At 37.5% G+C, this 14,395-nt stretch overlaps 1 protein-coding gene across 4 annotated transcripts in view; it reads right to left on the reverse strand.

Moving 5' to 3' along the window:
* Positions 1 to 14,395, reverse strand: part of CSTPP1 (centriolar satellite-associated tubulin polyglutamylase complex regulator 1) — a 182,458-nt gene that overhangs the window by 157,242 nt on the left and 10,821 nt on the right. The window contains exon 2 of one of the 4 annotated variants that reach the window (XM_012789364.3): positions 5,443 to 5,503. The exons of the other annotated variants lie outside the window; for them this stretch is intronic. The gene's annotated coding sequence lies outside the window, so the exon portion shown is untranslated. The remainder of the gene's footprint in view (positions 1 to 5,442; positions 5,504 to 14,395) is intronic. 4 annotated transcript variants of the gene reach the window in all.

Here is a 14,395-nt window from a genome sequence, read left to right on the forward strand (position 1 = left end):
AGTAGGATCACTGAGCAAAGGAGATTGAAATTGCTGTGAGCCAGGCTGACGCCACGGCACTCACTCTAGCCGGGGCAAGAAAGTGAGACTCTGTCTCAAAAAAAAAAATTTTTTTTTTCATGTCTTACTGTAAGATAGAAATATCCAACACTTTAAAAACTAACAGTGGATCTAAGGGCTCTAGAGGGAAAAGGACAGTAGTTCCTTGTTTTTTCTTGTTTTTAAGAAACATAACTCTAATGCTTCTCTTAGTTTTAAGTGAATAACATAACTTAGAAGCACTCTATTTTTAGTTGTTTGGGGGATGATCAAGATTAGATACTAAAAAAAATTAGATAATTAATTTTATCAAAAGGTTTTTAATATCTATTAATATGCCCCTATAGGTATTTCCAATTATCATTTTCTTATAACTATTATAGATAAGAGTAGTCTTATATTTCTGGGATAAACATAGATTAAAGAGATATGTAAAATTATAAGATGATGCTATTCTTCTCACTAATTGTTTTGATTTTGAAAATCATATTTTTCATAAAAATTGCTGCTTATGTTAATATGAAATAGGCTTATTATTTTAAATTAATGTTTAACATTTGTTTTAAATTCAAATACAGTCAATTTGATACATGCTACCTAAACTAAATCTCAGTGAAATCCTCAATAAAAATATTCTTAAGAGTATTAAGAGATCCTGACTCATACAGCAATACTCTCTGCCATAGGTTAAAAAAATAAAAAGGAGAAAGAAATTAATTAAAAAAGAGAGAGAGAAAAGAAAAAAAAGAGATCCTGAAACCAAAAAGTTTGAGAAACAAAACAGTCTGTACTAAAGCCCAGAGACAAGAGAAAGAAAGCACTGTGAGTTCTAGAACTGCACATTGTTCAGAATAGCTGGGGAAATCGGTTTGAAGTAAGACTAGTGCTAGATGGAATGAAAAAGCTGCCATATCACAGGGTTTGTATGCCATGCTCATCTGGGAGGTTGTTAAAATATTTTATCCAGATCCAATTTAGATTTTAGAATCACTCTGGAAGAAATAGGAGAAAGAATTGATGGCAATGAGACCAGATAGAAAACTGCTGAATCATTCAATAAAAACCTATACTTTTCCTTTTTCTTTGGGGGAATGATAGGCTGTTATTTATTATTTTAATTATACATTTTTTTAAAAAGTGACTAAAGTGTTTTAAGCATGATCAGAAAGTTATCTTGTTTAAACTACCAAATTTCTTAAACACGTCTAGCTATGACAAACTTTAAACAAACTACATCCATTCTTAGTATTTTTTTAATCTCTTTTAGATCTTTAAGTTAAACATATCAGGTTAAATATAAGTGTTTTCGTTTTTGCCCTCCAAAACCTCTGCTAAATTATCACTGACGGCATTTAAAAAAAGACTTAAACACTACCACCTAATAGGTGACCCTCAAGAGATACAGAAAAATAATTTTACAAAATCTAACACTCTTTCATGAAAAAAAAACACTAAAAAAACTAGGAATAAAAGGTAACTTCCTCAACTTGATAGAGCATCTACAAAAAGCACACAGTTAACATCATACATACTGGCAAACAACTGAATGCTTTCCCCCTTTAAGAACTCAAGGATGGGGGATGGACTTGCTTGAAGCTCTGACTTGGGTGGGGCAAGGGCAATATACATAACCTAAATATCTGTACCTCGGTAATATGCTGAAATAATAATAATAAAAAAAGAACTCAAGGATGTCCACTTTCACCATTTCTACTTAACATTCTATTCAACTGGAGGTTCTAGTTAGCACAATTAAGTAAGAAAAAGAGGCCCAGCACAGTCCCTCATGCCTGTAATCCTAGCACTCTAGGAGGCCGAGGTGGGCGGATTGCTTGAGGTCAGGAGTTCAAAACCAGCCTGAGCAAGAGTGAGACCCCCATCTCTACTATAAATAGAAAGAAATTAATTGGCCAACTAATATACATAGAAAAAATTGGCTGGGCATGGTGGTGCATGCCTGTAGTCCCAGCTACTCGGGAGGCTGAGACAGTAGGATTGTTTGAGCCCAGGAGTTTGAGGTTGCTGTGAGGTAGGCTGACGCCAGGGCACTCGCTCTAGCCTGGGCAACAAAGCGAGACTTCTGTCTCAAAAAAAAAAAAAGTAAGAAAAAGAAATAAAAAGCATCTGGTTTGGAAAGGAAGATGTAAAATGATCTCTACTTGTAGATGACATGATCTGGTCTATAAAAAATCCCAAGGAATATACAAACAAGAAAACTAATAAACTAGTTCAGTAAGGTTGCAGGATACAAGATCACTGTACAAAATTCATTGTATTTCTATACATGAACAATGATCGATCCAAAATTGAAATTAAGTAAATAATTCTAATTATAATAGCATCGAGAAATGAAATATTTAGGAACAAATTTAACAAAAGTATAAAACTTGTACAATGAGAACTATAAAACACTGTTGAAAGAAATTAAAGAAGGCCTAAAAAGATATCCTATGTTCATAGCTTATTAAACTTAATATTGTTAAGATGGCAATACTTCACAAATTGATCTATAAATTCAATGCAGTCCCTAGCAAAATCCCACTGGCTCTTTTGAGAGAAATTGACAAGCTGATCCTAAAATTCATGTGGAAATGCAAAAGACCCAGAACAGCCAAGATAATCTTGAAAAAGAATGAAGTTATAGGATTCACATTCTAATTTCAAAACTTACTCGAAGCTACAGTAATCAAGATTGTGTGGCATTGGCATAAAGACAGACATATAGACCAATGGAATAGAATTGAGAGTCCATAAAAAAAACTCATATATTTTATGGCCAATTGATTTTTGACATAAGTGCCAAGACCATTCAATAGTAAAAGAATAATCTTTTTTTTTTTTTTTTAATGGTGCTGGGATAACTGGATATCCATATGTAAAAAAGAATGATTTTGGATCTCTTCCTCAAGATATAAAAAAAATTAACTCAAATGGATCAAATACTTAAATGTAAAAACTAATACTATAAAACTCTGAGAAGAAAAAATAGATGTAAACCTTTGTGACCTTGGTTTAGGTAATTGTTACGTAACAATTTGTTAGATATAACAACTAAAGCATAAGTAACTGAAGAAAAAACAAACAAATTGGACTTCATCAAAATTTAAAACTTCTGTGCTCCAAAGGACACTAAGAAAGTAAAAAGGAAACCCACAAAATGTGAGAAAATATTGGCGAATCATATATCTGATAAGCATCTAGTATCCAGAATATGTACAGACTGTTGCAATTCAACAATGAAATGACAACCCAACTAAAAATAGGCAAAGGGGCTGGGGGTGGTGGCTCACATCTGTAATCCTAGCCCTTTGGGAGTCCAAGGAGGAAGGATCGTTTGAGGCCAGGAGTTCCAGATCAGCCTGGACAATAGCAAGACCCTTTCTCTACAAAAAATAAAAACTTAGTGAGCCATGGTGGCACACCCCTATAGTCCCAGCTACTCAGGAGGCTGAGGCAAGAGGATCACTTGAGCCCAAATGTTCAAGACCTGCCTGGACAGCACAGCAAGATGCCATCTCTTAAAAAAGTATTTTTTAGAAAAAAACACTGAATGGGCATGTTAATTATATCTCAATAAAAGACAAAGATTTATAAAAACAGAGTTGAAGTTAAGATGAAGATAGCAGCAGATAAGAAATGTTAAAATTTTGGAAAATGGAAATTAGACAAAAAAGTAATAACTATTGAGGTAGACAGAAAAAAGCTAAAAAGTAAATTGACTATACTGAGGAAAGAAGACAAGAAACATGAACATTCTATTACACAACATCAGAAAGGCTTAGGAACTGTAGGTATCAGGTATGTCTGATTTATACCCATGTCTTTAGACATGGGTATAAATAAAGTTAAAAACAAAGAGTTGGTTAAAAGTCTGTATAAGAAGCAGTTATATTTCTTTCTTTTTTTTTTTTTTAAGACAGAATCTCACTTAGTTGCCCAGGCTAGAGTGAGTGCCATGGTATCAGCCTAGCTCACAGCAACCTCAAACTCCTGGGCTCAAGTGATCCTCCTGCCTCAGCCTCCCGAGTAGCTGGGACTACAGGCATGCGCCACCATGCCCGGCTAATTTTTTCTATATATATTAGTTGGCCAATTAATTTCTTTCTATTTATAGTAGAGATGGGGTCTCGCTCTTGCTCAGGCTGGTTTTGAACTCCTGACCTCGAGCAATCCACCAGCCTCGGCCTCCCAGAGTGCTAGGATTACAGGCGTGAGCCACCGTGTCCGGCCTGAAGCAGTTATATTTCTAAATCTTCTTCCCAACCTTGTATAGTAAAGTTACTACTCCTTCTCTACTCAGGTTTAAGAGTAAAGGCTTACTCTCTATTGAGAGGCTGAAATCAGGAGGATGTTGAACTTGAAACACCAAGAACAGCTGAAGACAGAGGTATTCTACTCAAAACAGGAGAATTACATAAAAGTCTACATATTGATCTGTAAGACCCTTCCCTACTCAGCACTTGAACAGACATCCAAGAAGCTCCAAAAACTTGAGAAAGCCTTTATATGAAAAACATATAAAAAATTACAAGCAGAAAAAAAGGAACTCAGAACAAAAAGAGAAAATGCAGAAGACAAACACACAAAGAAAAACCAATAAAACAAAAAAAGAAACCCCACAATTTATATTCTCAGAAAGATAAGATAAAATATTACATTCATGAATCCAGAAAACAAAAGACAAGTGAATGGAAATTAAAAATACCAACAGTAAATGTGATCGCTAATTTTATGTGTCAACTTGACTGGGCTAAGGGATGCCCAGATAGCTGGTAAAACATTATTTATGGTTGTGTCTGTGAGAGTTTCTGGTGGAACTTAGCATTTGAATCAGTGGACTGAGTAAAAAAGATTCACTCTCACCAATGTGAGAAGGCATCATCCAATCCACTGAGGATCCAAATAGAACAAAAAGGCAGAGGAAGAGCAAATTCTTTCTTCTGCATTTAGACACTGGAGCTTATGGTTCTTAGGCTTTCAGACTCTGGGACTTACACCAGCATATGCATCCCACCTCCCTTCTCAAGCCTCTGGACTTGGACTGAATTATACCACCAGCTTTCCTGATTCTCCAGCTTGTAGACAACAAATGGTGGGACTTCTCAATCTTCATAATCATGTGAGCCAATTCCCATAATAAATCTATATAGCTGACCCTTTAACAACATGGAGGTTAGAATGATGCTGAGCCTCATGTAGTTGAAGATCCACATATAATTTTGGACTCCCCAAAACTTAAGTACTAATAGCCTATTTTTGACTGAAAGCCTTACCCATAACATAAACAGTCAGGTAACACGTTTTTTATGTTATATTTATTATATACTGTATTCTTAGAATAAAGTAAGCTAGAGAAAAGAAGATGTTATTAAGAAAATTATAAGGAAGAGAAAATATATTTACTATTAAGTAAAACTGGATCATCATAATGGTCCTCCTCCTTGTTGTCTTCATATTGAGTAGGCTAAGAAGGAAGAAGAAGAGGAGTGGTTGGTCTTGCTGTCTCAGGGGTGGCAGAGGTGCAAGAAAATCAGGATATAAGTGGACTTGTACAGCTGAAACCCCTGTTGTTCAAGGGTCAACTGTATATCTATATATCAACATATATCCTATTGGTTCTGTTTCTCTGGAGAACCCTGGCTACTATAGTAGTGATAGTGATACAGTAATGATATTTTTAATATTCAACAGAAGGATTGGAAAAGTTAAAGATATTCACAGCATATATAAAAACAACAAAAAATACAGAAAAGATGGGATAAAGACAAGAAAATAAGAGCATAAATCCATAAAGTTCAATGTCTCAGTAATAACAGTTCCAGAGACAGAACAAACATGAGAAAATACCAAACATATAATTCAAGAAAACTTCTCAGAACTGAAATGTATGAATTTCCATACTGAAAAGGTCTCAAGACAATGAATGAAAAAAGATACACAGCAAAGTATATCTACATGAAATATCACAAATCAGAACAGCATTAGATATCTAAACAGTAACACAGAAAGCTAAAAGATAATGGAGAAGTATCTTAAAAATTCTAAGGGAAGTGTATCTCCAACACAGAATTTTTTTTTTTTTCTTTTTCTTTTTGAGACAGAGTCTCACTTTGTTGCCCAGGCTAGAGTGAGTGCCGTGGCGTCAGCCTGGCTCACAGCAACCTCAATCTCCGGGGCTCAGCGATCCTACTGCCTCAGCCTCCCAAGTAGCTGGGACTACAGGCATGCACCACCATGCCCGGCTAATTTTTTTTTTTTTGTATATATATTTTTAGTTGGTCAATTAATTTATTTCTATTTTTGGTAGAGACGGGGTCTCGCTCAGGCTGGTTTCGAACTCCTGACCTTGAGCAATCCGCCCGCCTCAGCCTCCCAAAGTGCTAGGATTACAGGCGTGAGCCACCACGCCCGGCTCCAACACAGAATTTTATACCTACCTAAACTATCAATCAAGTGTAAGGGTAACATAAAGACATTTTCAGAGACACAAGATTCCCCCAAACTTTATTTTGCATGCATCCTTTCTCAGAAAGCTACTGGAGGATACAATCTGACAAAAAAGAGTATATAAGGAAAAAGGAAGACATAGGCTTTAGGAAATATGGAATATAACTTCAGATAAGTAATACCCACGATAAAGAAAAAGAATTGAGAGAGCAACCAGGTCAGAATCAAGCAGGGGGACCAGTTAAGTGAAGAAGTACTTCAGAAAAGTTATCTTAAAGAAATTGAAACTGAGAGAACATCTGATATGTTTATTAACTGAGAGAAAACTGATCTTTTGCTGAAAAGTTTAGGGATGAATTAAAGCTAAATTCATAGAAAATGAAGTACAAAAGACAGGTAATCACCTGTAATCCTAGCACTCTGGGAGGCTGAGGCGGGCAGATTGCTCAAACTCAGGAGTTCGAAACCAGCCTGAGCAAAGAGCGAGACCTCGTCTCTACTAAAAATAGAAAGAAATTAATCGGACAACTAAAAATATATAGAAAAAATTAGCCGGGCATGGTGGCACATGCCTGTAGTCCCAGCTATTCGGAAGGCTGCGGCAGGAGGATTGGTTGGGCCCAGGAGTTTGAGGTTGCTGTAAGCTAAGCTGATGCCATGGCACTCTAGCCGGGGTAACAGAGCAAAACTGTCTCCAAAAAAAAAGACAGGTAATTATTAATTGCAGGAAAAAGAAAAAGTATGTAAAATGGAAAAATGTAATCATAATAGGATACTACATGATATATGTAAATAGAATTTCCATAGTCATAACAAATACTGAATATTGATTTAACCAAAAGTTACAATTTTATTGGAAGACTAGGAGGAAGAGATGTTTAGGCATATAAGAGGTCTAAAATCCTCTGTTTCCATAACAAAGATCATTAAATAATATCACTTTTCATTAAAAGTGAAAAAAATCAAGAAAAGTAGTTCAAACATGTTATTTTAGAATATGCAACAAAATTTTTTTAAAACAGTGATATATTTGAAAGTGGTCTCCTCTGAGGAGTAAGACTCAGAGGTAAAAAGGTTGTGGGGTGGAGTATTGCTATTTGTGTGTGTGTGTGTGTATGCGCATGTATCTGTGGGTTATAACTCTTATAGATCCACTTGACTTTTAAAGTCCTGTAGCTAAGAAAAATAAACATCACAAATTTTAAATCCAACAATTCTTTGGACTTTCTTCAATGGAAGAAGTAGATAGAATTTTACGCTATTTGGATCTTCCCTCTTCTTATCCATTATTTGTAATATCTTGTTTTCCTAAAAAAGTTTTTTAATTGTTTTATCTAATTATTACTTTGTGACCAGGAGCAGTGGCTTACACCTGTAATCCTAGCACTTAGGAGGCTAAGGCAGGAGGACTGCTTGAGGCCAGGAGTTCAAGACCAGCCTCAGCAAGAGTGAGACCTCGTCTCTATCCCCAAAACAAAAAAGTTAGCTGAGCATGGTAGTGCATGCCTATAGTCCTGGCTACTCAGGACACTAAGGCATGAGGATAGCTTGAGCCCAAGAATTGGAGGTTGTGGTAAGCTATGATGATGTCACAGGCAACAGAGTGAGACCCTGTCTTCAAAATAAAAAACAAACCAAGAAAAACATCTATATCCATATCTATATAGAGATATATAATTACTTTGTAATACTTTTGTAGTTTTTCTTTTACCAATTTATAATAGTCAACTTTTGTTCCTGTTAATGTTCTAAGTCACTTATTTTTTCAATGGATTTATTTATGCAGCCTTACTTCATGTTTTAATACCATCCAGAATTCTTACACTTATCCCCAGTTAAGCTATCTTTTTTCCTTCCCACAGTAACTAATACAAACTTTCTTTGCTCCCCTCAAGACTTTCACTTCTGCTTCTCTAAGAAGATAATCTTGATTCTTACTTGAAAGACAAAGAAGAAGGCACCAGGTAAAGAACATCAATTTCTAGTTCTATTTTTTAGTGTAGCTATGTTCTTCACCATTATTACTTTCTACCTCTTTTGTTCAAATATAGATACCCCTCGTAGAACTGTTTTAAGATCACCTTAGGATCTGATTTCTCACCTGGGAATCCTTCCTAATTCAGAAAGATCTTAACTATAAATTGCTTTCAAATATAATAAAATGAAAGTCAATATTAAATGTTAGATTATGTTTCATAGAAATGTAATTAAACATTTATTCATACTTCAGCATATTTTTTTTCAGTTCTCAAATACTTTCAAAGCTCCCATAACTGTTTGTAGGTTCGGCACCATGCCTATAATGCCCAGTGGATAAATATGGCCCCGAATCCCACCTCCAAAATAGTCTTGCAACTCTGTCTTTGAGCCCAGAATTTTCTCCCACCTTTTCTGAAAATGTGTTTCATCAGTTATTATGCATCCTTTTCTTTTCTTGGATCTTCCCTTACATACAATGGTTTCTTTTGCTTAAGCCTAAAAACATACTCAAGTCTCTCCTATCTAAAAAACTAAAATCAACAAACTCTCCCTCCCTTCTCTTGTTATCACCCCCTCTTCCTTTTCCAATTGGCTAAACTTCTTGAAATGAATCTAGCCTAGTCTCAATTGTTTTGCTCTGTCACCCAGGCTCCAGTGCAGTGGCATGATCATAGCTCACTGCAATCTCCAACTCTGGGGCTCAAGTGATTCTCTTGCCTCAGCCTCCTGAGTAGCTGGGACTACAGGCATGTGCCACAATGCCAGGCTAATTTTTAAAGTTTTGGTAGAGGTAGAAGAATGGGTAGGGGTCTCTCCACATTACTGTTAGGTCCAGAGCCAAGAGGAGACACGTGAAGCCTCATGTGTAGCAAAATGCTGTTTTATTTTGAGTATACGGGTGGAGGCCAAAGAGTGTCCACCAGGAGGGAGGGAAAAGCCTTGGGTTTTATAGAGGGTTTTTCGGGGGGGAGTGAGCAACACCTGCAGAGATAGAAGAGGGGGGTATGTTTCTCCTTATGAGGGGGAATAGGAACACCAGTGCTGCAGCTGTCTGTGGTCGAAGTTAGATTTATAACCTTGGACTTTCCAGACTACTGGAGCTTTTGTTTCACAGGCTTTATGATCACTATCTAAGTATTATGTCTTATACATACTTTTGGGGTTCCCACTCTAAGTAAACCTAATATTCGGCCCTTTTTATTATATATGCATAAGAAAAGGAAGGTCAAGTTATGGGAAAGGGAAAAAATTAAAATTAGAAAGATTGGGAAGCAGGTGTCATCTTTTTGACTGCTTCCTTGTTTTTTTCTGTTTCTGGAGACTTGGTTATTTCTCAAATGTAGTCAGGCCAATCGCAGGTGATGTGATTTTTGCCCCTGAAATATGGTTTTGGGTGGGAAACAAAGGCTTGGAGTTTACCTCCAGGCTGTCCATCCAGGAGCTTCTCAGGAACACCTTGAGGCTATAAAATAAATTCTGAAAGCTGTGAGCTGGGGAAATGTAAAGAGAAAAACTTACATTTCTTTTCTCAGCTCTTTTAGATGTTTATGAAAACAGAGTCCCAGCAGGTTACCTATTCGTTTGGGAGAGAGAGAGTAAAGAGTAGAGAGAGCTCAGAATTGATTTTCAGCTTTTACTACAAAATTGGGAGATTCAATGTTGCCCTAGCAATTACCTAGGCTGGTCTCAAACTTCTGGGCTCAAATGATCCTTCCACCTCAGACTCCCAAAGTGCTGGGATTAAAATCGTGAGCACTGTGCCCAGCCTCGTCTGTTCTTCAATGCAGGAAAATCTGGCATACTGCCACACTACTCCATGGAAACCTCACCTACTGCCACTAACAGCTTCTTTTGCAGCTCTTATCTTCTTTGACCTCTCTGAGGTGTTTGATACCATTGAACACACCCTCCATCTTGAAACTCTCTACCCTCCCTTCCGCGGTACGGCATTACCTTTTTCTTGTTCTCCTAAATCTCTTACCAATCACTCTCAGTCTAGAAAGATAAATATCTTTATTTATTGTAGAACTAGCTACAATAATCTGGAGACAAGATTTAGGTTTCTACAATGGGTCTGTAATTCCCAAAAGAAAAAAATTTATTGGGCCGGGCGCGGTGGCTCACGCCTGTAATCCTAGCACTCTGGGAGGCCGAGGCGGGTGGATTGCTTAAGGTCAGGAGTTCAAAACCAGCCTGAGCGAGACCCCGTCTCTACCATAAAAATAGAAAGAAATTAATTGGCCAACTAATATATATAATATAAAAAATCAGCCGGGCATGGTGGCTCGTGCCTGTAGTCCCAGCTACTCGGGAGGCTGAGGCAGGAGGATTGCTTGAGCCCAGGAGTCTGAGGTTGCTGTGAGCGAGGCTGACGCCACGGCACTCACTCTAGCCTGGGCAAGAAAGCGAGACTCTGTCTCAAAAAACAAAAAAAAAACAACAAAAAAAAACAAAAAAAAAAAAAAAAGAAAAAAATTTATTTGCAGCAATCACTTCCAACAATCGCTTCCAACTCCCACTTTCAGCAATCGCTTCCAACACTCAGCAACAAACACAATTATAAAAAACTCAAAACCCAGGCTGGGTGCCGGTGGCTCGTGCCTGTAATCCTAGCACTCTGGGAGGCCAAGGCAGGAGGACTGCTTGAGGCCAGGAGTTCCAGACCAGCCTGAACAAGAGCGTCTGTACAAAAAAATTAAAAAATCAGCCAGGTGTGGTAGAATGCATCTATAGTCCCAGCTATGCAAGAGGCTGCGGCAGGAGGATCGCTTGGGCTAAGAAGACACCACTACACTCTAGCCTAGGCAACAGAGCAAGACCCTGTCACAAAACAAACAAACATACAAACAAAAAACCCACTAAAAAAACCCCAAAACCCTAAAATTACATGTGCTCACTAAAGTGAACAATTTATTTCGATTAGTTGAAAATGTTCACCAAGGACAGGAAGTGACACAGGGAAATGACAGGTAACACAGAGTTATGAAAGAAAATAATAATAAAAAGGGAGCAATTGAGCTCAGTGATAGCAAGAGGCAGGACAGTAGAGCACAGGGAGAAGGGATGAATATCTTTGTACTTCAAGAGTTAGAAATAGGGGAGAAAAAGTCAAATACCCACCAATACCTGTGTGCTTCACCCATAAGTAAGGGCAAGCAGCTACCAACAACACCTTACTTTGAGTGGGAGAGACATCTCCACTGTATATATTAGGTATGGCAGATTCTTGTTTTCACCCCAAAATCCATGCTCCCATTCTTCTTGCACATGTTTGTATAGCTGGACTTCAATTCCCAAGCCCTTCTGTTGTTAGCAGGGGCCTTATATTAAGTTATCACCTATGAAATGTGAGCACAAGTGATGTTTGTAACTTCTGCTTCACTTGCTTAAAAGGTCCTCAGGACTCACTCCTACCCATTTTCACGAGCTAAAAATGGCTACAATTGAGGCACCCTTGGAAACCATGTGTTTCAAATGGGATGATTTCCCTGCTAGCCACAAATCCTATGATGACTTCCTAGAGCAGACCCTGCCTTCCACATCCCAGATTTAGGTTAAATAAGAGAGAAATAAAGTTCTTTCTTGTACAAGTCTTTGCCCTGGGGGGTGGAGAATGAAGTGGGGGGCAATGGATCTTTTTATAACTGCAGCTCCACCCTCACCCTACTTTATACCCTGAGAGATCAGGTACATAAAAACCACCTGAAGTGCAAAACCTAAGTAGACCTCAACAGCATAGTAAACATTAGTTTGGACAGAGGAAAGTTGTGAGTACAGAGGGTGGGGGGTAGTTCTCGTCATTAATTAATAACTATAAAGTCAAACTTAACTAACATTGATTGGCACCTAAACCACTAAATTTGGAATCAGAATCTTAGCTCCACCAACTGCTATCTATGTAAACATTGGAAAATTCACTTACGTTCTTTGAGCCCCTATTTCTTCCTATGTATAATAAAAATAACATCCAACCTCATGGGTAAATGTTGTAGTATATCTATAGCATAATATAATAAATAATGTCTAAAATGATGATACCACATCCTCAAAAAATGTTAAATTATGTTCTATATATTATGCCAAATAATCTAAGGAATATATCATATATTCTATAGAAATTTAAGTTCTGACAATTAAATCCTTATTGAAATATATGGGAAAGAGGGTCCTTAGAAGTAACAGGACCTGAAAGCAAGCAAAGAGGCTAACTAACAACACTGACTTTGGAGTGAGATAAACTTCATTCAAACTTCAGCTCCAAACACTCTAGCTCAGTGGCCTTGGACAAGTTACATAACCTAAATCTCAGTTTCCTCAAGGAAAAGTGGAAGCAGCCTGGTGCCTACCTATTCTATTGTGAGGACTAAATGAGATTGCTGGCTACCTCCAGTCCTTCTGGAAATGAAAATGATTCTAGATGGCATACTAAGAACACCTATGTGAACATAATTTTTCATTTAAGAAAGTACTAAGGCAGTTGTACTACTTAAAAGTTGAAATATTATCTCTGTATTAAAAAAAAAAAAAAGGTAAGAGACATGATCCCTGCCTAAGGGTTTAGAATTTAAATAAAATAGCCTTTTCCCTTTTTGTGTCACCTAATAGCAAATGAAATCTGGGAAATAAAGTTACCCAAATACTATTAACTATAATTGGAAACAAAAGATGAAATTCTGAACTTGTACAATTACCTGAGGGATCTTCTCAGGTTTTGTTGCCTAAAAATCTTATGAAAATACTAACAAAAATGGAAGAAGATACTTTTATGTCAGCAATACTTTTATCATTTAAAAATATAAACTGTTGGCCGGGCGCGGTGGCTCACGCCTGTAATCCTAGCTCTCTGGGAGGCCGAGGCGGGCGGATTGCTCGAGGTCAGGAGTTCGAAACCAGCCTGAGCAAAAGCGAGACCCCGTCTCTACTATAAATAGAAAGAAATTAATTGGCCAACTAATATATATAGAAAAAATTAGCCGGGCATGGTGGCGCATGCCTGTAGTCCCAGCCACTTGGGAGGCTGAGGCAGAAGGATTGCTTGAGCCAGGAGTTTGAGGTTGCTGTGAGCTAGGCTGATGCCACGGCACTCATTCTAGCCTAGGCAACAAAGCAAGACTCTGTCTCAAAAAAAAAAAAAAAAAAATATATAAACTGTTTTCTGGTGTTCCTTCTTCCCTAAAGATAACAACCAAAGGTGTTTTTATTATTTGACTGAGTTTGAGAACTTTCCAACTGGGGAGCCTAATGTCAAGTCCTTCAACAATAGTTATTATATTTTCTCTTACCATCCCAGGAAAGATAAGAAAGAGTTCACAATGTGAGACAAATCAACAACCATTTCTTTTCCTTGTACGTTGGTTTCTCCTTTAGAAATATGAGATCAAAAATAAATATTTGCTAGAAGAGCAAAGGTCAAAACACTCTCTATGTCCAGGCATGACAACAAAGATTAGCAAGACTCCAAAGGCTATTTATAAATATAACCTTGAAGAGAACAAAAGGCAGGGTTGTTCTTTTTTTGTCCTTTTTTTTTTTTTTGAGACAGGGTCTTGCTCTGTTGCCCAAGCTAGAGTGCTGTGGCATGATCATAGCTCACTGAGACTTACAACTCCTGGGCTCAATTGATCCTCCCACCTCAACCTCCTGAGTAGCTAGGACTACAGGCACATGCTACCATGCCCAGCTAATTATTTTTTCATTTTATTTTTGTAGAGACAGAGTCTTATTTATGTTGCCTAGGCTGGTCTCGAGCTCCTGACCTCAAGCGATCTTCCTGCCTTAGCCTCCCTAAGTGCTGGGATTACAAATGTGAGCCACTGCATCTGGCCTAATCTATTTTCTTTTTCCTATATGTTCACCATTCTTTACCATGCCAACCCTTGAAGATAAAGCAAAAGATTGCACATGTGAGACTTTATAAGGTAATCGTGTC

The sequence above is a fragment of the Microcebus murinus genome, chromosome 4, assembly GCF_040939455.1.
Source record: "Microcebus murinus isolate Inina chromosome 4, M.murinus_Inina_mat1.0, whole genome shotgun sequence".
In the NCBI taxonomy this organism is placed as follows: Eukaryota; Metazoa; Chordata; class Mammalia; order Primates; family Cheirogaleidae; genus Microcebus; species Microcebus murinus.